This window comes from Quercus suber, unplaced genomic scaffold (genome assembly GCF_002906115.3).
Source record: "Quercus suber isolate HL8 unplaced genomic scaffold, Cork oak 2.0 scaffold_775, whole genome shotgun sequence".
NCBI lineage: Eukaryota > Viridiplantae > Streptophyta > Magnoliopsida > Fagales > Fagaceae > Quercus > Quercus suber.
In genome coordinates this window covers 31,517-55,369 of record NW_027070211.1, presented here as the reverse complement: position 1 = coordinate 55,369, position 23,853 = coordinate 31,517, and the positions used below count along the sequence as shown (strand labels likewise).

General features: G+C 33.8%; 1 long non-coding RNA gene across 12 annotated transcripts; it reads right to left on the bottom strand.

Annotated features, from left to right (window-relative positions):
- Positions 1-893: 893 nt before the first annotated feature.
- Positions 894-21,730, bottom strand: LOC112016436 (uncharacterized). 12 transcript variants are annotated; one of them, XR_010626480.1, is made up of 12 exons: positions 21,398-21,730; positions 19,683-19,871; positions 19,424-19,539; positions 17,692-17,772; positions 16,399-16,458; positions 14,956-15,028; positions 7,778-7,865; positions 6,202-6,308; positions 5,398-6,119; positions 4,614-4,831; positions 4,009-4,096; positions 894-1,413 (listed from the first exon to the last, which is right to left on the bottom strand). It is a non-coding gene; the product is annotated as an uncharacterized LOC112016436 (long non-coding RNA). The 12 variants fall into 12 exon arrangements; XR_010626478.1 differs by having other exon boundaries at positions 4,625-4,831; XR_010626482.1 differs by lacking the exon at positions 4,614-4,831 and having other exon boundaries at positions 19,424-19,595.
- Between the last annotated feature and the right edge of the window lie 2,123 nt (positions 21,731-23,853).

Here is a 23,853-nt window from a genome sequence, read left to right as displayed (position 1 = left end):
ATAAATAATATAGATATTTGTATTATTTTGCTTTAAAGTGTGGCGAAAAATTATAGACTCAATAATTTAATTCACTTATCCGTATCCTAAACTAGTTGGATTGGACAATATCTTACAAAAATATACTGAAATACATAAATATTCTATTAAATTAGAAAATCGCAAAAAGAAGGGGGAAAATAACTTATATAGTCTTTCTTTTAGTATCAATATTTCATTTAAATCAATGATGTACTCATACAGATTCCAATTTATGAGTTTTCATTTCCATTTTTTTGCTAAATTTAATACATTTTTTAAAAGCCATAAACATATCCATTTTATGATGAATAATGATTCTATATAGAATATTTAGAACAACCCAATAGGGTTCTTAAAATTCTAACCATTTATAGCTAAATGAATGGTTTAGATTTTACTAAAATTTCTTCTTCTTTTTAAATGGATCTAGCTCAAAGAGTGGTAGGGCATGGATGTGACTACCATTAGTTGTGCTTGTAATCGATGAAAGTTAGAAATCAAACCAGTAATAAAATCACCACTCTTAGTGTTCATTAGCCTACCTTGATAATGACCCATGCACATACAGATATTAGCTAAGATGGAAGGTTGTTTTATGACAAATAGTACTCATCAGAAATCATCATCATCAAAATGGAAATCATGCTAACAAATTTAAATGATGAGGAAGAGAAACACATCTGCACTTTGTGGAGAGTGAACTATGAAATTAGTTCTCATCCTACCTAACAGCCTGTCCCTCTTCCTTCTTAATCATCTTTCTTAAACATCCAACTACTATGTAATTGTCATCCAAAGACTTTTTTCCTAATTGCCTTTAGACTCAAGACAAAGAAGCGTTCACATGTTCATCCTTTAAAGTCACACCCAAATAACCCACAAATACAAGTAATATTTTAAACCTACAATCATGCAAGCAAGATACAACTAATACACATCTTCCATTTTGCCACTGCTACATATGAGTGACTTAACCATGGATCATTTGAAGCATAGTACATTGCTCAACAACCTTTTTAAGTATAACATAAACATCACATATTCATCATAACTACAATATTCACATACAGAGAGATGGTTTAAACAAAGTAAATGACTACACGAACTGAAAGATCTTACAACATCATTTTAGTTGCATCTGTGCAATCTTACAAGCATATGCCTCAAATCACAACAACCAGCACAGATGCATTTCCACCATCAATTCAAGCATACCGGGTGAGGGATTAACAGTTCATGCATATTCAACCAAGGATTGGTGTTTCAGTGGCAGTCCACAAAAGTTGGCTTGGCACCCAACTGAGATATTCATAAAGCAAAATTGTCTTCTAATTCTCTGTTTGCAAAAAAACATGCACATCCTCCACTTTCTCTTGTATGATTGTTCGTTCCCTGGAAAACCTCATTTTAGAGTAAGAATAGAGTGTACAAAATACATAACAAAAATTCATTAGTAAATTGATTTGTTTTTTTTTTTTAAATAAAACAAAAAACACAAAACAATCATAATTCAAAACAAAAAATAATGCAGGAATTATATAATCCAGATATACTTGGTGCTACTTTCTCATTTGTACCATGACCAATACAATTTCTGTTCTCTGAGTCTCCACCTCCCAAAAAAAAAATCAGGTCTCATCCTTACTCAAAGACATTGAGCATATGTTATAACATACAAATTCCCAAATCTTAAAAGATGCATCAAATTGTTGTGAAATCTTGAATATTGAAGTTGATCAAAAGCAAATTAGCAATACAGTTGTGACTATAAGACAATGCCAATAAAGCTAAACAGCCATGTGACCTTTGTTTACTTTCTTCCATTCTAGTCAAACATTTAATTTTCTTTTATTTTAGAAAGAATACTTAACAAGGAATATATTTTAAATGTTCAAAGTATTAAATGAAATGCATGCTTGAAAGGTAAATTTCAAATGTGACCCGATGAAAAATTGTATAAAAACAATTGCATCCAAATGAGCGGTATGGATTTTAAACAGTGCAATTAAGACTCATAGTTTGCTCTAGCAAACATCCACTTCTAACTGTATAGTCTAGGAGGTCATGCACAAACAGATATTGGAGGCTGAATAGTATGAATTTCCCTGGTCAATTGTAAGTTGTGTTCTTGTTGTTAATGGTGATTGTCTCCATAGATTCTGGTTAGTTTCCCATGTCTACTTTCTTGAGGCTTATATTCAAACATTGAAGTGAAAGAAAAATCAGGTTATAACCAGTATTATTATACTCATAAAAAAAATAAGATTGTTTCAAAGAAAAAAAAGGAAATCAAATTTATTAAATCTTAATGAGTAAGGTTGTAGCCTGAAGTTGTGAATTGTGTGTGTGTGTGTGTGTGTGTGTGTGTGAGAGAGAGAGAGAGAGAGAGAGAGAGAGAGAGAATAGTGTCCTGAAGTGGAATATGGTGAAGAAATTAGTTTATGGTGAACGGAAATGGTTTATAAGTAAGATTGGGAATGGAGTGAATGTGAGGTGGCGCAACCCTATCCTTCCACCCCTGTTATTTTACTTAATTCAATTTTTATGTTAGAGGATAAATAGGAGAATTGTGATATCCATTCAAAAGCGGGATAGCACCTATTAAAAAAATGAGGAAGAGATGCCCAAGATGATTTGACCATGGACAACAAATCTCAAATGCATTAATGAGAAAGAGAGGCTTGATTTCATTTTGAATGAATGAAAAGGGAAAGAGGGAGGTTCGAGTAGTAAAGATGGATATGATAAACAAAGAGGTGACCGAAGAATTTGGCCAAACTGGGATTAAGTGGAAGAGTGAAGACTGTACAGAAGAGAATGATAACACTGAGATTAAGTATACTGAGATATTTATGAAAAAAATATTAAATTGCAAAAGCTTAAGAAAAATACATTTAATGAATCTAAAGATTTCACTTCACAGAATTCGAGTGAACAAATGTCAGTCATGAGTATCCTTGCTAATTGTTAGCATAGTTAAATTTTAAATTTCTCTAAATAGTTTAAACTTTTGCTATAAGTTCGCAACTTTAAAAGTACTCAGTTCCCACTAACATGAATTGAAATTTCAATAGTCGTGATATGATTTAGGGTCTTGGACAAGTGTGACAAGAACCGGAAGAGATGCGAAACAACCACAAGAAACCCTATCACGGAATAAGCTGGTGAATAAATGTGACTAAAGAATGCATCAGGAAACCCTTTCAATATCATGTATATGGTTTGAAGACTCACACCTGAAGCGATTGTCTGGTTGCACTCAAACAACCAAGTGATTAGCAAGATAGATTAGGTCCTTTTGAACAGGTAGGGGGAACATATGTTTTTTCCAAATGATGTTGTATTCTTAGAGTATATAGAATGTATTATAACTTGCAAGAGAGATGTGGTCCTATTATGGGTTAAAATCATAATCTGCCTTTTGCCATCATTATGAGTACTGTTGTCTTAATTTTCTAATTGTGGCACTAATTTATCCTATAAAAATAAAATAAAAATCCTTATTTCTTCTACAAGTTGTTAGAATCAACAAATACCTCATTGGATCATTAGGGGGGGTTTATTTTGGTTGGTTGGTTCTGGAGTTAATTCCTTCCATAGGAATGTCTGTTAACTGATGCAAGGGTTAGGTAATAATACCCTATGTTGAATTGTTAGTGGTTCAGCTTGGACCCTATGTTCTGCGATGTGCAAGTGTTTCAATCAATGAATCTAAAAACAAAAAAGAAACCCGTAGGCAATGATTCAAATCATCATTCATGTATACTATTAGGTATATGATACATACTGGTCATGTGATTAAAATACACGTAGACAATCAATATGAATGGTCATACAAAAAATTATAGGAGATTAGACGATCATTGTAAAGGGTCATGCAATAGATCATAGAAGATTTTCTTAAATCAGTTTAGAAACATTAGATTAGAGGTGACCACATTCTATTGAATGTGGTCATGCAATTGAGGACGTAAATTAACCGAATACCTGCTCTGCCTGTAGTATAGACAGCGACGTTTGGTACGCAGCAAGGACGTGTGTAGCATGCTATGCAGTGCTCTTTGGCCCACTCCACCTAGCAAACATGGGGTTTCAACAAATGCTTGTTAGTGAACTTTCATGTAATGAACTGTGAACAATGTCGTTAGTGAACTCTCTCTTCCTTTACATTTAATAAACTTTTCTTTATATTTCACATCTATATATTTTAGTATCTAAGCATTGATAAGTTTGTTTTGTTTTTTAGTTTGGCATATTTTTAATTATATCAAAGAGAAAAATATAATATAATATACTATTACACATAAATAATTAATCCTGATAGGCCAAAAACGTATTAACCCCTTGTGATAAATTAATTGATTAATTTGCCAATTTTATTAATTAATTAATTTAACATGCAAGATGCGTGGTAGCACAAACAAATCACCAATTAACTAAAGTATGCAACGGAAAATAAATTGACACGGTGATTTGTTTACGAATGGGGAAAACCTACACGGCAAAAACCCTACCAGGTGATTTTAAGGTCACCACTCCTGAGAATCTACTATTATCAAAACAAGCGGTTATAAGTAAATGAATCTCAATACTTTATACCAACCTACAGTTGAACCTTTACCCCAATACTCAATTAGACTTGTTCTGTAGTAACAATCTCTCCTTTCAATGCATGGCTCCCAGTACGTGACTGACCAACTGCGCGGATCCTAGTACACAACTTAATCACCAACTTGGGAAGGATGTTGGCTATAAAGTTCTTCAATTCATCCAAACGATGAAGATCATGTAATTGCTTTGTCACAAAACCCTACAGTGTATAAACACAGCATCTTCTTAAAAAGACAGATGAACTAAGGCAAATTCTGTCTCTTGTCATAATTTGCATGAAAAAGACTTTGCTTCACACTTGCGCAACCTTTTACGGCCCTTAAAATAATCTTTATATAAGTTTAGGGTTGTGAGAAAAGAAAGCCTAAACACATAATCACGTATTGGATGAAAAGAAGTCCTGAAAAGCTAAACTTCATAAACCACGACAGATACCCTATCTATCGAGCTAGCTGTCGAGCCACGAGCTTCAGTAGTTTTTAAACCTCAATAGATACTAGCTGTCAAGCTAGCTGTTGAGCTTTAAAATCCTACACTTTATTCCTTGATTCTTGGACAGACTTGCATTGCTCTAACACTTGAACTTGAAACCTTATTTCTTGAAGCATTAAACATATCCTAGATCTACCCAATTAAAAGTAAAGTGCATTTTGTCAAAAGATTAGCCAATTACATAAAATGTTGATATATGAACATCAAATTACATATGTCCTAACAAATCCGAACAGACTCTTAACTTGAATAATGAGAACTCAATGAACGTACCTAATGGCAAGGGAACCTGACTACACTGGTAGTAAAGGCGGCCTCGCCATTGGGCATATTCGTGGGAACCTTGAATAAGCCCACAGCTGCACCAACAACAGTGCTCCTCCAATCTGCATCGCATCCTTCTTCGATGCATTACAAAGGTGCCTATAGAGCCAGGCTAATGCTGCACTAACCCAGCTATACTGTCTCGCATTGCTAATTGGGTTGAGGAATTGCAGAGGCATGAGTGAGACCCGATCTACCAACTTATCCATAAACAACAGGGTCCCCATCCAAACAAGTAGGTGGTAGCGGGCATATGCTGCACTACTTCATCACCGACATCCGCAACTAAGGGAGCGACAAACTATGCATCAAACCACTTGTATCTTATCCTCACCCCACAAAGGATAGACCTATTTGAGTTGGGTATCGACGGCAGAGGTTCATGGCCCAACAATTGTAAGCATAGCCAACTCTAGTTCATGTCTGTCTTCCTAGTGACAGGCAACCCATCCACCGGAATGCCCAACATCACCTCTATATCTTGCAAGGTGATACCCATTTCTCCATAGGGTAAGTGGAACATGTGCGTCTCCAGACACCACCGCTCTACCAAGGCCGTGATCAAGAACCTTGAATAATCCGGTGAAACCTACTGCATAGATGTATTGCATGATACGTGCCCGCGGTAATACACATTTACCGCATCAACACTTTACGACGCTAGGCACCTCCTGAACACAAACAAACATTGTGTTAGGTAGTGCACATGAGGTAATTATAAAACGACTATGTATTAATAATAAAACTACATACCTCACCATCGCTGTGCCTCCAAAGTGGAGTTGATTGATGATCTGGCTGCCACCTCAACTGGGTATCATTGTCGGGTCCAGGATCCACAGAATTCAATGCCTGCATATCTAACATGACAGCAAATAGATTGTTAGCAATTATTGAGGATTCACTCTATGACAAGATATAATTACAATAGCAAATCATGTCTTCTTTCATATATCAAACCATATAGTTATCAAATTGTGGGTCAAAACTCAAAATTCACATATCAAATGGTGTCATAAAATTTTCTGAATAAATTGAAAGAAACAGTATATACCATATAAAAAAGAAAGATAACCATGTAATGATCAAGTATTGCCAGAATTGGATTACTGGCAAACTCATGATCAAGTAAATGAAAGATGACCATATAATGAATCAGCACAGAATTCACCCACTTGATAAAAAAAAATTGAAGAATAATTTCTCTTCATGAAAGGACAAATAAAAAGAAAAATTGTTTTGTGATCCGATCCATGGCTGGATTTCCATATCAAAGTAACCAGATCACTACCATGGTAACAAACCATATCATGATCCTACTTATTGCAATCAAAAACTTAGTAACAAGAATTACTAAGCTGACTAGATCATAGAAATGAAATCCAATGCATGTAGAATAGAGAATTTCTTAAAGAAAATATATCTCCTCTCCTCCCTAAACACATAGGAAAGACCCAAATTCTACAAGATCTACAACTAGAGTAAACAATGGAGTAGGTACTATCCTCCCTGTGAATTTAAGCATAAAGAGCACTATAATATTTAGACATACAAAAACTAAGAAATCACCCTATACTAAGCTAGTCAAAAGCATTGAAGTATCTTAATTCTAGTAAGTTTACTCTAAAAAGTTATTTATGTAAAACTACTACTGGTACACTTTCCATGTTGTTTTCATTTATATTCTAGCCCTTAAAAGTATAAAGGAGTGGTTATGGTCAGGAGGTATTCCTTTAGGCTTATTTCAAACATATAACCAGAAAAAAAAATGGATCAAAGATATGGTAACTGCCATCATACAGCTATAGGCTACCCTTTGCTTTCTCTTTTGTAGGCATCTATTTTATGAGTCAATAGTGCAATCATCTTAATGGTATTAAAAGTTAGAGGATTCGTTTTGTAGGTATATATTTTATAAACAACATAATACTAAGAAACTAAAATGCAGGTCTATAAGACATGTTTTCAAACATATATCATGCTAAAAAACTCAATTAACAATCATGCAAACACTGTTAACACAGTTAAGATAAATCTATTGTATATTAATTAGAAGTCCAACTATTAAAACAATCTAAATATCATAGCCTTTGAATTATAAGTCTAGAGTATCCTAAAAAAACGAATCTAAATATTCCAAGCAAAACCAAATCATTTCAAAGGCTATAAAATGAAAAGTAACTGAATTAAAATTAGAGGAGAAAAAATGAAAAAAAAAAAATTGAAGATTTTGGTAATGCGAGATCCCCCTCTGATAATCATCCATTTCCCACAACAACAAAAAAAAAAAATGTAGAAGAAAAGAAAAATCAACAGCAAAGCAACATACCTGTTATCAATAGCAACGGGTACGATGAAGCTTCGACGGAAGCACCAGGATTCCGGCAACAGCAACTAATTGCAGAGGGTGAGGGAGACTGGATAGGGAGAGTGAGAGTGAGACTGATGGAGAGTAGGGGAGAGTAAGGAAGAGTGATCGTAGAGAGCAAGGGAGAGTGTAGAGGGAAAGTGATGGCAGAGAGCGAGGAGGTGTACAGGGAGAGAGTAAGCAGGCATTATAAGACGTTAGTCATTCAAATTGTTAAGGCAAACTCAATTTTCTAGTTATTGAGTTATGCATGTATACACAAACATTTTTTTTATTATTGGAAAAGGCCACATCTGCTTTGCCAGCGTGGCACAAAGCTCATACTAACTCGACTATATGAACATCAAGATTTTTAGTAACTCGCTTATAGGATAATCGAGTTTTATATGAAAATCGAGCCTCACATTATCGAGTTTCAAAACAGGAGTATATCCCTATGTAGTTTGAGAAAGGAGGCAAAATGCTGGAAAGTTTTGTTGAAAGGGGTAAAATCCCATTTTGGCCCAAGATTCTAGAACTCTATACAAGGTAGACTTCTACTGTCATGGGATTACACATGTCGAAAGAGATTTAATTGCCCACAAACTTTATGAGGTATTCAGAACTCCTATTAATACGAGAATTTTCCTTACAAAAAATTTCTTAATATTGTAAATGGAATTGACGTAATTTATGTAATGACAAAATTTATGTATAGTACTTAGGTACTGTTCTTTAAACTCCTCTCTTAAAATTTAGCCATGTGACTTTTTCTAATGGAATGAAAGTGTATTTTTTGTTAAGTACAGCCACATGACTGAATCTTAAAAGGGGAACTTAGGGAAAAATACCTAAATATTATACCTTAGTTTTACCCTTTATGAACTATGAGCTATATAATATTTTTGCTAAATGAACATGTTAGGACATATGTGATTTAATGTTAGGAACATATGTCAAATTAGAATTTACTAATCCTTTGACAAAACGCATTTTACTTGTAATTTGGTAGATCTAGGATGTGTTTAATGATTCAAGGAACAAGGTTTGAAGATAAGTGTTAAAGCCATGCAAGTCTGTCCAAGAAACAAGTGAAGAAATGTTGGATTTTAAAGGCCAACAACTAGTATCAACCCACGTGATTGTTGGCCCTTCCTTGCTTCAAATCACTTGATATGATCTCTTTTTCCTTCATTCTTCATGCATTTCATGTTTTGAATCTTAGGTTTTGGGGTTTTTGAAAAGTTTTGGGGTTTTTCAAAATTGATGAGTTTTTCTTGAAATTTTGGGATGGGTTTTCATTTAAATGTGTTCAATATCGCATAGATTACATCACATGTGTATTAGAATGGTATTTCCATGCATTTAGATGTGTGTTCTATGCTTGTGTGCTGGTAAGATTGGATTAGGCTGAGCCCATGATGCTTTTTACTTTGCATGTCACATGTTCATGCATTCCCCATGCATACGTACTCTCTATTCAATATATTTGATATATTTGAATTGTTTTGGGACTTTTCTGATTATCTCTTTCTCTCTCTCTTTCTCATTCTGTTTACGTTAGTAGTGTCTATGGTACCTAAGCGTAAATCCACTCCTACTCGGAACCCTCTTCGTTCTGGAGCTTCCTCCTCTTCTGATTCTGCTCCTCTTAATCTTCGGTTCCATGATGATAATGCCCACAAGGCATTCTCGGAGAACTTCTCTAGACGAGGTGTTCATTCAGAACACCAAGTCATTTTGGTGAACTTTGCCGACACTGACCTTCCCTCTATCATTCACAGTAGGGGATGGGAGTCACTGTGTGACATCCCAATCACTTGTCCTATCATGCTTATTCAGGAGTTTTACTCCAACATGCACGAGATTAATCGTTCAGTACCTCTCTTTTTCACTCGCGTTCGAAGTACGTGCATCCTTATCACACCGCAACTAGTTACGAATGTGCTTCGGGTTCCTAGGATAGAGTTTCCTGACTATCCTTCTTGTAAGCGTCTGAAGACTGTGTCCAAAGATGAGCTCATTTTCTGCTTTTTGTAAGCGCCCTGCTGATTGGGGTGAACATCAGTATACATCATGTAGACCTTTTGCTAAAGGTCCTAGATTCTTAAACATGGTGATGACTTCTGTACTCCATCCTCTCTCTCACTACAACTCCATCACAGAGCCTCGTGTTCGATTTTTGTTATCTCTTCTTGAGCATCTTACTATAGATTTTCCTTCTCATTTCATTTTTTCTATCATAGATGTTCATTTAGATTCGGCGTACCGTGATAAGCTCATCTTTCCTTTTGCTATCACGAGGATCTTACTCCATTTTTCTGTCCCTTTTCTTGTGTCCGACCACTTCACTCACATTTATGCCATAGACACCGCTACCGTAAAACGTAGTGCAGCGCAGTTTAGGTTGCGACAGCCGGATTCCACTCCTTTCTCCCGTTCTGCTCCAACTCATACTACTCCGTCTACATCCACTCCTTCCTCTATGGGCGATGTATCTCTTGGAGACATCATGGCGCAGCTACAGCGCATGGATGCTCGCCTAGATATGCTCTCTACTGAGTTGTATCAGGTGAATATTCATGTTGGTCGTATTGCACGACGGTAGGCGACCATGGGTGGGTTTACTTCTGAGGCTAGTCCTTCACCACCTCCTCCAGCGGCTTCTGATTCTGAGGATGATGATGATGATGGTGATGACGATGACGCTTCGGATGATGATGGAGATGCTATCTCTACTGATGAGATGTCTACTTGACATACTTACCCTTTGTCACTCGTGACAAAAAGGGGGAATAGTTTTGGATATGAGAGTAGTCATCTTAGGGGGTGAGTTAGTATAGGACAGTTTTGTTAGGGGGAGTTTTGATACTTGAGGGATGTAGTGAGTGTATCTTTTTCTTTTCTACTTTTTAGATACATTGTTCTTGTATATGAAGTCTTGTGACCAGTTTTTACATACATTGTACTTATTTTCTCTATATGTGGATGTATGTTTCTTTCACCTGTCTCTTCATGTGTTGTTTCTTCTCTATCTTTATGCACAGGTTTCTTATACTTGTATGCAATCTATTATTTCTGTTTCACACAAGATGCCTTGATAAGTTTTATTGAAAGTGTTTCAGAAATACAGGTTGTCAAAGTCTACTTGCCATAAACTCTTTTCTTGCAAAGTCTTTCAAGGGTTTGTGATAGGATAGATTTTATTGTATTCAACAAGTATATATGAGTTGAGTGATTTATGACTTCTCTCATATATTCATTTGTTTGTTGTGGTTTTGTCACGAATTGCCAAAGGGGGAGATTGTTAAAACATATATGTTTTCACTTGTTAAGAACATATGTCATTTGTTTATGTAAATTGGCTAATCCTTTGACAAAACGCGCTATACTTGTAATTGGGTAATTCTATGTATTTTTAATACTTCAAGAAACAAGGTTTCAAGATCAAGTGTTGAAGTCATCAAGTCTGTCCAAGAAAAATAAGCTGAAGTGCAAATTCATTAAAGCTCGACACTTGCTCGATAGCTCTTCGACACCTGTTATCTGTCGAGATTTATAAAATCAAATTTTCTGATCTGATTTCTTAGGATCCGTGAATGTGTCTTTGGGCCTTCTTTTCTCCTAATCCTAGACATATAAAAGGATTATTTTAAAAGTTGTCAAATTGTACACAAATTGCAAAAATATTGAGCAAACTCTATTCAAGCAACTTGTGATCAAAGACGAAGTTCTTAACCTAGTTCATCTCTTCTGAAGAAGTTGCTATGTATTTGCACCAAAGGGTTTTGTGACCAAGTATCTTCTTGATCTTCATTGTGTATGATGAACTAAAGAACTTTGCAGCCAACCTCTCCTTCAAAGCTGGTGTTGAAGTCGCGTACTAGGATCCGCGCATTGGTTAGTCACGTATTTGGGAGCCGTGCATCAAAGTTAGGAACTATCACTACAGAATAAGTCCAATTGGGTATTGGGGTAAAGGTTCAACTGTAGGTTGGTAAGGTACTTGGGATTCTCTTACTTGTAACCACTTGTTGTGATAATAGTGGAGTTTCGAGAGTGGTGACCTGAAAATCACCCGGTGGAGTTTTTGCCGTCAGATTTTTTCCCATTCATAAACAAATCACCTGTCATTTAATTTTCGCTGCATATTTAGTTTTTAGTGATTTGTTTGTGCTATCACGCGTTTACATGATAAATTGATTAATTAATAACTTGACTAATTAATTAATTAATTTCTATCACAATGGGTCAATCCAGTTTGTGGCCTATCAGCCCGATGCTGACAGCTTCTCGATAGATAAGCTATCTATCAAGGTTTATGAAAAACAGACTTTCAGCTCTGATTTTCATCTAATCCGTGTATATATGTTTGGGCTTTCTTTTCTCACAGCCTTAAACATATATAAGGATTATTTTAAGGGCCGTAAAAGGTCACGTAAGTGTGAAGCAAAGTTGTGTTCATGCAAATTGTAACCGGAGATAGAATTTTCCCTAGTTCATCTTTCTCTTGAAGAAGTTGCTGTGTTTGTACATCGTAGGGTTCTGTAACTAAGGAGTTTCGTGATCTTCATCGTGTTGATGAACTGAAGAACTTTGCAACCAAAATCTTTCTCAAGTTGGTGAGTAAGCCACGTACTGGAATCCGTGCATCAAATTAGTTAGTCACGTACTGGGAGCTGTGCATTGAAAAGGAGATATTTTCACTACAGAACAAGTCCAATTGGGTATTGGGATAAGGGTTCAACTGTAGGTTGGTATAAGGTACTGGGATTCCTTTACTTATAACCGCTTGTTGTGATAATAGTGAATTCTCGAAAGTGATGATCTTAAAATCACCCAATGGGGTTTTTGCCGTGTAGGTTTTCCCTATTTTAAACAAATCACCCTGTCAATTTAATTTTCACTACATTTAGTTAATTGGTGATTTGTTTGTGCTACCACGCGTATTGCATGCTAATTAAATTAACTAGCATTTAACCCGCGCAATGCGCGGGAAACATTTTACACATTTAAAATACCATCAATTTGACATAACAATATAATAAATACAACAATTAATATGTTTATTAAAGGCTTTGTTTTAATAATGCCACTCAATTCAAAAAATAAAATTGTCAATTGTGAGATATAGAGTTAAGTTCAATAACATTGTCAAAAGTCCAAAATTCCCCATAGCAGAAAATAAAGTTTAAAAACTCATTAACCAAAAAACATTTAGTGAGCTAAGCCATATTCTAGCCCTGATGAATTGTAAGTGCCAGCTCTGTTTCACTTGGATGAATTGGGCCATCATCATTCACCTACAAAAACTACAGCACAATAGCACTTGGAAAATAAAATGATGACAAATAAATATCTTCTCACATGCATTATTTTTATTTTGTCCATCTTGAACATGCCAACTACAAAGGTATACACAAAAAGAACAAAATGGATTCTTTAGTGTGCTAAATGGATGATTGTTGTCCAACCAGAGGCATTAGCATAATGAAGACCTATTTAAATGTAACCTCTGAAATGATAGAAGCAAATACAGCCTTTTAAGCTTCATGTTTCAAAAATTGTTTTCTTTAGAAGAAGTGCACTTCTATTCATAATCCACTCAAACTATTTTTGCTAATCTATAACAATCACGAAAACTAAGGAGAACATATTCAATAATAATATAAGGTAAAATTCCTATGTATAAATACAAAGAAACAATATTTTAATATCTATTGGAAGAAACACTCTAAATTAAATCTATGAAAAGTTGAAAACCACAAAACAACCTAAAACAAAATTGGAAAAGAAAAATTCATATTTTTTATCTGCCAAGTTACACTTTGCTCAATCTTTTGTAGTCTCAATTCTAAGAATGCATCTTATAATCCTAGCCACCAAATCTCCTCCATGGAAGTTTCAAGTGTGTAATGGTCATAGGCACTATAGTGTCAAGAAAATTTTTATTAAAAATTAAAAGCAAATAATTATTGTAATTCAAACAGTTTTCTTTTTTTTCGATAAGTTGTAATTCAAATGGTTCTTTAGAAATTTTTTACTAAACTGATGTCCAAAGTTGAAGCACATACATGCTTGAGGAATTGCATCTAAAATCTCATCTTTAACAAATCTAAACACATCAAGTAGTTTGGATATTTTCTGTTTTCTTAACTTTTTACATAAGAGAACAGAGGAAAAATTCCTTCTTTTCACCAAGTAAAGACACTTCCTTCACTTCAGATGGACTATTATTTCTGGTTTAACTTCTTGGTTCTTTTATTTCTTAGGTAGGGAAAAAAACTTCTTAGTGTATGAACGATTCAACATAGTTCTCCAAATTTACCTAAGACACTATACACACACCATGCCTTCGATTCTTTAGTTTATTTCTTTCTTTTTGACCCTTTCCCACAAAAAAAATAAAAAAAATTAGAATGCATAGTAGAAAGCAACAACACCTGAATCACCTTCTAAAATATAAGCCTTTTTCTATTCTTCATGAGCAAAATTCCAACAACGCAAAATAACTACCAGAAATAATAATCTTAGACCATAACATTCCATAGAAAGAGGGTAAACCCATAACTATACAATCTAAACTTTCAGATTTTAAACCATCCAAGTTGAAATTTGGCATATACATGAATTATTAAGTTTCATACTTGACAGGGAAAACTCAGCAAATCTGAATTTCAACAAAAAGTGAAAAGGGTAAGAAGGTTTTTTAAAATGGCAGGAAATAATCATAAAACCATATCAAATAAATAATCCCTTGATATGAAGTAACAGTTTTTTAACAAAATCTTTGCTATTTCTTTGTTTGTTCCTACTTCCAATTTCACTTTGAAAAAAATTGTCAATAAATCTACACTTTAAGCTTCAGCTATACTCCCAATGCTATCAAAACAAAAAAAGTAGAGATGTTAATTTGAGACCAAAGTATCACAATTAAAATACTAAACCTATCTATATTTCAATAGGGGTGAGAGAAGAATCCTAGACATGGTAAAGGGAAAAAAAAAATTAGCATCTGATTTAAGAGTCAAAAAGTACATATTTAATAATCTTATTAAACTTTTTTTGTTCAACGTTTTTTTAATCAAACATTAACAAATGATAAAGAGACAAATTTAAATAAAAGTAAAAAAAAAAAAGGGAAATTAAGTTGTCCTAACCTTTCAACTCAATCCAGGAGCTTTTCTTGAATAGTTACCAACAGTCTTATAAGTCAGAGCAGAGATGATAAATCTACATTAGCACGTGAGTAAAAAAATGTCATTGAAAATACAAAATTACTGATGAACGGCAATGTAAATGAAGCTCTAAAAACTGAGATCCTATAAAATATGTGTTGCATGCTAGGTAATTAACTCTAATTATCTAAAATCCATGGAAAAACATGGCAGGTTTACTTGAAATAAACAGCAAGAAAATTGAGCGTTTGTTAAAGCCAAACCCAAGTTCAATAACAAAATAATTCTATGCTCTATTTCATATATAAGTATTCAATAAAATAGAACATGTTGGTTTTAGGTAGTCTGCTACTATTGCAACTGAATTCTTACAATCCTGAGATCACAAACCATATGAAAGAGCTCTATTTTGAATATCGAAACTTTTATTTGGAGAATCATCACTAACCGCGACTGAAATTCCCTTTAAAAAAGAAATGTAAGTTTTGAAGTAGACTAAGATGTAAATTTAAAAGCCTCAAAAAAAATTATTTAATTTTTAAAACATTTAAACCAAAGAAAACTCTTAACAAACTAACTTTTTTTTTACAAAGCAAAACCAATACAAAAAAAGTTTGCAAGGAAGTTAATAACAGTGTAACAATCTGTTGTAAAGTGTATAACAATTTGTTAGTTATTAATCTATTTATTTATTTTTTAGAAATGCAGTAGTTAACCAAATATCCCATAATTTTACTTTTAAGAAAATTATAAATTTCTGTACACTTTAAACTTTCAGATTTTAAACCATCCAAGTTGAAATTTGGCATATTCAGCAAAAAGAGAAAGGGTAAGAAAGTTTTTTAAAATGATAGAAAATAATCATACAACCATATAAAATAAATAATCCTTTAATATGCAGTAACACTATTTGTTTTAAAAAATCTGATAACCCAATATTGTCCATTAGAGAGATTAAGTCCTTCATGTACTGAATGCAATAGGCAAAGAATGGTCATTAGTTTATTAGATGACTATAATAATGATTAAACTGGACATAAGAAAAATGTTATCTTTTACCTTCAATGACTAATACAATTCAAAGAACATGAATTTGAAGAGAACAACAATATACCCCCAAAAAATAAATCATACCAATAAAATGTCTATAAGACATTTATCAAACAGGTATGATGTACAAAGCACAAACCCTTTTCTTTCTTTTTAGTGATGATTGCAAACTCTCCAACATAAACACTACCTTACTGGATATCTAAAACCATATTATATTTAAACTGGTATTATACTATAGGAGGCATCATTAACGGAAGCCTAACTCAAATAACGAAATCTAAACCAATCCAACCAAGAAATTCAAACCCAAATCATATTCAATCCCCAGATTTGTAAAACCAAAACAAAAAAAGCAAATAGTTTACCGCTTACCGGGATATGGCCTATCTCTCTTTGCCTACAGTTCCGACAAACCTTAACTGAACAATGGACCTAAATAAGATTAAAAAAGAAAAGCAAATATCAGCACAACATTCAATCCCACACTTATTTGATCCCCAAGATTTCGTTAAGATTAGTTACAGAAAACTGTTTTTACTTTGAAAAAAATTGTCAATAAGCCTAAACAATAAACCCATCTATTGTGACCAAAGCATCCAAATTAAATTACTAAACCCAGTTCCAAAGCAATAAATTCAACTTGTCACCATTTAGAGACAACTGCGATTAAGGAGCTTCAATTAGAAAGAAAAAAATAGAATAGGAAATATTTCCAAATTAAAAAAATCCAGGCCCAATTGTCCACTGCCCTTTGCTCTTTGCCCTTTGCATCATGTGTGTGGGTTTTGAGTTTGACTTGTGGTGATAGAGTCCTAAACCAAAACACAATGCAATTCCACAATAGTAACCGACCAATTAGCACTGTTTCTGGCAAGGATAGAATGGAAAAAAAACTAAAATCCAAGGGAAAAAAACAAAAACAATAAAGCCATCTATTTTTTAATAAGGATGAAAGAAGAACCCTAGACAATTCAGAAGGGGAAATTTCTTTTAAAATATATACAGACAGCTTTAAATTCAATTTTGAATTGTAAAAAGAACCTCCCTATAGAAAATTTTAAAACGTTGCAATTACCTACATGAATAATTATGTGTTTTTCTAAGCACCGATAAGAAGTTCCAGTGAAAAATCTCTAAACCCTTAAAATCACCAAACCAAAAGCTGGATTATTGTAAATCTGGAGAAAAAATCCAAATCAATGCAATTAACAAAATGTGACCAAAGAACCCTAGCCAATGAAATAAAAACAAAATTCTAGAGTATAGAAATAACTAAAAATGGAGATGCTAATTCAAATAGGAAAAGCAACAGCAGAAACTTTGGATTGCAAAAACAGTATTTGAAGAAGGAAAATAATAACGCTATGCTACCTTAGGTATATGCAAAGAAGAAACGAAACATAACAGAAAGTGCAAGTACTAAAGATGTGAGAGTGAAAATTGAGAGAAGGAAGATATTTTACTTTGTCACTATGTTTTTTACTGAATTAATACATCATTTCATTTTTGGGATGTGCTGCTTGTATAGGGGTGTGGCGTTTAAGGGGTTTTTGCATGTCTGTTTTTAAAATGGGTGTTTTCCCTACATAGCAGAATATCCTTGATTGTAGAAACAACTATTTATGACTTAGCTGATATTGTAAATCTACTCATGCATACACATACCTTAAGCATCAATGTCTTAGTTCAACTTGCAAAGTATAAACAACATTTTTGCTTTAATATTCACATAGCCAACGGTATACCCTGCACACATATTTAAAATTTTTGAAAAAAAAAAGCATAAGACATCAGAAAGAAATATGGTCTAACTTAGGTAAATACAAATTTATAAATTACACAATTTATGATAAGAAATTTTTTTGAATCATCAAACATTTTCCTTCTTGTTTACCCTAGAAGACCATACCAAAAGGTATATTATAATTGAATAATGGTCATTAGAAGGATAGTAATATCATAGATGTTTCTACAGCAAAAAAGTAAAAACCGAAGAAAATGTTCCTTCCACGGCACTTCAAAACCTTTTTGCACATAAGTAATCATAAGCTAGAGGAGCCTGTAACTGCCAAATCAAAAGAAAGGTGGAAGAGTTTCAAATTTTTTGGAAAAGTTATATTACTGACCATTACCTTTTTGTAACTCTTCAGCCATTGTTCTTATCTGGCAATTACAGGTTTCTTTCGTTGCACATGTTCACAAACACTTTTACCCTAGGTCTTAAACTTCCATTTGAAGTTTTATCCTAAGAATCAATATAGGCAGCATTAAAGCTTTTAATATAAGAGTAGTGAACACCTAGAACATAACAGTCTATGCAAAGTGATTCATTTTCGTTTTTTAATGGTAAACGTGGCAGAAATTTAGAGAGGTACTTTTCCTACATGTCAAAACTACCTTAATTGTAGGAAAAGGCTTAAAATCAATAGACACAAACCATGAAGTTGAATTAAGCTAATGTAAGAGTATAACTATCAAATTATCAAAAAAGAAAAAATGCAAAAGTGAGTAAGACATTTTGTCAAACACATGTTGTATACCAGCTATGTTCTGCAATTAAAATGACTCACTGTAAGCCAAAGTAAACTTACAGAATTGGGAATCCATAGGAGAGTATGATTTGAGATACCATGAAATCCCTCAAAACAATTTATGATAAGAAATTTTTTTGAATCATCAAACATTTTCCTTCTTGTTTACCCTAGAAGACCATACCAAAAGGTATATTATAATTGAATAATGGTCATTAGAAGGATAGTAATATCATAGATGTTTCTACAGCAAAAAAGTAAAAACCGAAGAAAATGTTCCTTCCACGGCACTTCAAAACCTTTTTGCACATAAGTAATCATAAGCTAGAGGAGCCTGTAACTGCCAAATCAAAAGAAAGGTGGAAGAGTTTCAAATTTTTTGGAAAAGTTATATTACTGACCATTACCTTTTTGTAACTCTTCAGCCATTGTTCTTATCTGGCAATTACAGGTTTCTTTCGTTGCACATGTTCACAAACACTTTTACCCTAGGTCTTAAACTTCCATTTGAAGTTTTATCCTAAGAATCAATATAGGCAGCATTAAAGCTTTTAATATAAGAGTAGTGAACACCTAGAACATAACAGTCTATGCAAAGTGATTCATTTTCGTTTTTTAATGGTAAACGTGGCAGAAATTTAGAGAGGTACTTTTCCTACATGTCAAAACTACCTTAATTGTAGGAAAAGGCTTAAAATCAATAGACACAAACCATGAAGTTGAATTAAGCTAATGTAAGAGTATAACTATCAAATTATCAAAAAAGAAAAAATGCAAAAGTGAGTAAGACATTTTGTCAAACACATGTTGTATACCAGCTATGTTCTGCAATTAAAATGACTCACTGTAAGCCAAAGTAAACTTACAGAATTGGGAATCCATAGGAGAGTATGATTTGAGATACCATGAAATCCCTCAAGTCAATGATGAATTCATGGGTGACTGTTCCATTGACTCCTCGAAAAAGAATGGGGTAGTGGCTCTGTAATGTTCACATCATTATATTATACCAAGAAAACAATGAACTTCTATTTCATGCTGCAGAAAGCCAAATGAAATTATTTTTCAAGATCAACACATATATGCAAACATAAAACCAAAAGATGAAAAGGATGAGTTAAGAACCTTCAAACGTTTTGCCATGTAGTTTGCATTCAAGGTTGCTATGTTTGAGGCTTCAGTGAGTCCCTTAGAACCCATCATGGCTATGTACGTATATGAAATTGGCAAAATAAGTGCAGAACCCCAAGGAGCAGCAGAGATGGTACCAAGAGGTTGAGCCCTTTTTAGTGCTAGAATACCAACTGCTGGTACCTGCAAAGGCGAGAAAAAACATTATAGCAACAAATTGATTAATGTATCTTATAGAATTGCAATCCAAAAGTTGGGAACACATTTTCTAAGATTATCAATGAAAATCTTAAAGTCAGATGCACCAAAAAACCAGGGTGAATAATTATTTTTTCATGTTCAATATACTCAACATATTTGACAGTTGTTTAATGGTTTGCATATAGTAGTATCATTCTTCACTCAGGAAGTTAAAATTTTCAAAACAGAATTAAGATTTATTCTAGCATATTTTGACATCATGTGTGATGTGACAGGTTTCTCTTACCACAGGATGTGATGGTAGAAATGGTGCCAAATGTTTTAAATGAGAATGAAAGGACAATTTAACAACATGAATCCACCCAAAAAAATATAGAAAAATGCAAAAGTGAGTGAGTCAAACATTCTAAATGGGAATGAAAGAACAGCTTAACAACATGAATCCAACCAAAAAAAAAAAAAAAAAACACAGAACTGTCAGAGGAAGTTTCAACTTTCAATTCTATGTAAATATTCTCATGAGAATAATCTAATCTCACATCAATGTTATAAAAAATCAAGCCACACACACATTGTTCTAATCATGTAGAAATTGATGGTCTCCTCCATGTGCTTGATCAAACAAAAGTACTTAAATGATGATGAAATCGAAGGAAACCGCAGGTGGGCTGGGTTGTTGCTATAGCTTCCACTATTCTTTCAATCTCTCAGCCAACTCAGTTATGAATAAGTCATTTATTTTTAAAATAGGGAAAACTGAAAAGGTTCAAGCATCAATTCACACCAACATAGCAAAAATAACATAACATTTCCAATTTATATATTTTTTGATAAGTAACATTGTGTCTCCAATTTTTTATAGGCAATTGAACACCAATCGATCAGGGGGGAAAATCCTAAAAATAAATTAAAAAAGTTGAGAGACAAAGCCTAGGTAGAATTTGATCTTCTATAGTGTTTCCCTGAAAAAATAATAATAATAATAATAATCCAGAGAGGAAAACATATTAGGAATTGAAATCTACAATTGCAGTAAAACCATAATTAGAAACCCCCAAATCCCAAAATTAATAACAACTAAATAAGTATCTGTTGGGTTTTGTTTTCAGTGGTGAGGAAACCGATGGTTCCAAAAAATTCTCTTTTAACCAATCGAGTTACGGTTCCGACGAACTCTGTTCTCTTTCCCCTTTCCTTTTGATTGCAATTTACTGATTTAAGTGGTTTGTTTTCTTTTATACTGAAGGCTATCAAAAGGTGTTTTAACCCTGTGAAACAGATCAAAAGGTGTTTTCCAAATCAAAACTCCAGGGAAAAAAAAAAAAAAAACTATGAACGCAGATATTAGAGAACAGGGAAAGGCTTAAACAAACATTTTCATGGAAAACCCAAAAGCCTGAAACAAAAAGGAATCAAAACCAAAATCAAATCTAAACCTATCCAACAAAAAAAACTCAATAAAAAGCAATATTTCATACCCAAATCTAAAAAAATGGAGAAAAACGTACCGAACCGGTTCCTGAAACTATCGATCTATCTTTCGATCTCTGTTCTTCTATAGTTTACGAAATCTCTTTGCATCTCTCTGTTCTTTTGTGTTTTTTCTCTTTCACCAAACCGTTTCACCAAATCGTCTACCTTTATGGTCTGGGTTTTGGACAATGAAGAAGGGATTATGCCGTGGAGTGTGTTTTGGAAGATGGAGAAGTGGAACAAAGAAGGGGAACTGGAGAAATAGAATAAAAGATCAGAATTTCTGTTCTCTCTTTCTCTATATAGGGCAAAAGCCTTTTGAACACAATTTACTAATTTATTAAGCGGTTTGTTTTGTTTTTATACGGGAGGCTCTGATAAGGTGTTTTTAACGGAGTGAAACATTGTATTTCATTGCCCTTAATTTTATTTTTTTTAATTTTTTAAAGGGATAAGCGGCTTACTGTTGTTGTCTGAAAGTGTGTCTGTACCAACGCATCGTGCGATGTTTTATGTTTTAATCCTATACGTGTCACAATTTTAAATAGCCTTTTTTGCTAACGTGTCAGCACCTTATTAAAAGCTTCTACTATTATATATAGTATTAGATTAGATTAGATTAGATTAGATTAATTAACTTGGCTAATTAATTTGTTAATTCATCACAAGGGGTCAATACATTCTTGGCCTATCAAGTGGTATCAGAGTAGGCACATTCTGATTAAATTTTAATCTTTGTTGTGTGATTCATTGACCCCTGTTGTCATGGCTGCAACCGACTTGAAAAGATCTTTGTTTTCAAATACATCTTATTTTTCTAATCTCTACTTGTTTGAGTGTATCAGAAAATGCAAGAATAAAAGTTATTTGAATTCTATTATGATGACTATTGGAAAAGATCTCAGTTTGATAAAGAAGAAACTAGACTGTCTCAGAATGAAAATGTGCAAAAGAGTTTGTTTAAAAAAAGTGAAAGTTAAAGGTTTTGTTCATAAAAGGCAGATGAGAGAAAACACAATTTCCAATGATCTATCATCTAAGCACGAAGTGTGCTTCATGATAAAGACCGCATTTAAGGTTATGGATACGTGTTTGTGGTACCTTAACAGCAGCTACTCAAGACACATGACTGGAGACCGATCTCTTTCCAAGATTTTTGAGTCTAAGAAAGGTGGTAATGTAATTTTTGGTGATGGGGGCAAATCATAGATTAAAGGAAAGGGAATCATCTCTCTACCTAGATTGCCAGACATTGCAAATGTTCTATATGTAGAAGGTTTGAGAGTGAACCTGTTAATCATAAGTCAGATTTGTGATCAAGACTTCATAGTACTATTCTCAAAAGGAAAATGCCTTATCACAGATGAGTCTGGAAAGAAACTCATAAATGGTGTTCACACTCTAGACAATTATTTTGGCTTGGTTCCTGATGTTGATATTGTGTACAATAGCATTCGTTTACCAAATGAAGATCTATGGCACCAAAGGATGGGACATGCTAGTTACAAACATCTTTCAATTGTATCTAAACATGAGTCAATTTTAGGGGTACCGAAACTTAGTAAAGTAAGCAATGTGGTGTGTGGACCATGTCAGCTTGGAAAATAGATGAAAGCTAAACATCTAGGCACTCAGACATCTGCTACATCCAAACCATTGGAGCTACTACATCTAGATCTCATGGGTCTAACCAGAATCGAGTCTCTTGGTGGAAAGAGATACATCATGGTTTTAGTAGACGACTTCACTAGGTACACTTAGATCATACTCCTACGATCCAAGTCTGATGCTCCTGAGCACATTGAAGCCTTGTGCACAAGATTACAAAATGAGAAAAGCCTAAAGATTGATCAAATTCGAAGTGGTCATAGTAAAGAATTCGAGAACTCATATATAGAGTTTTTTTGCACGAGATCAGGTATATCTCAAGAATTATCTACTCCTATTACTGCTCAATAGAATGGTGTAGTGGAAAGAAAAAATAGGGTTATTTAAGAGATGGTTAGAGTCATGTTGCATAACAAGGATGTGGCTAGAAACTTGTGGAGAGAAGCCGTTAACACTGCATGTCATACAGTTAATAAGGTTTATTTTAGACCTAGTACCAAGAAGACTCCATATGATTTATGGAAAGGAAGGAAGCCAAATGTGAAATATCTCAGAATTTTTGGAAGTACTTATTTCATTCTCAAGGATAGAGAGAATGTGGAAAAATTTGACTCTCGAAACGATGAAAGAATATTTCTAGGATACTCCTCTACAAGCCAGGCTTATCGGGTATATAACAAAAGAACCATAAAGGTAATGGAAATGGTGAATGTTGTTATTGATGAATCTTCAGAGTATGGTTCTAAGAAATTTAGTGAGGAAATCTCCAAAGAGATTCTTCCTCCTGAGTCCAAGGAAGTTCAAGAAATTGTTGAACAAGAGCCTGCATCTCCAAGTACTCCTAATACTCCAAGTGTTGTAGAAGATTCAACAAACATATCTA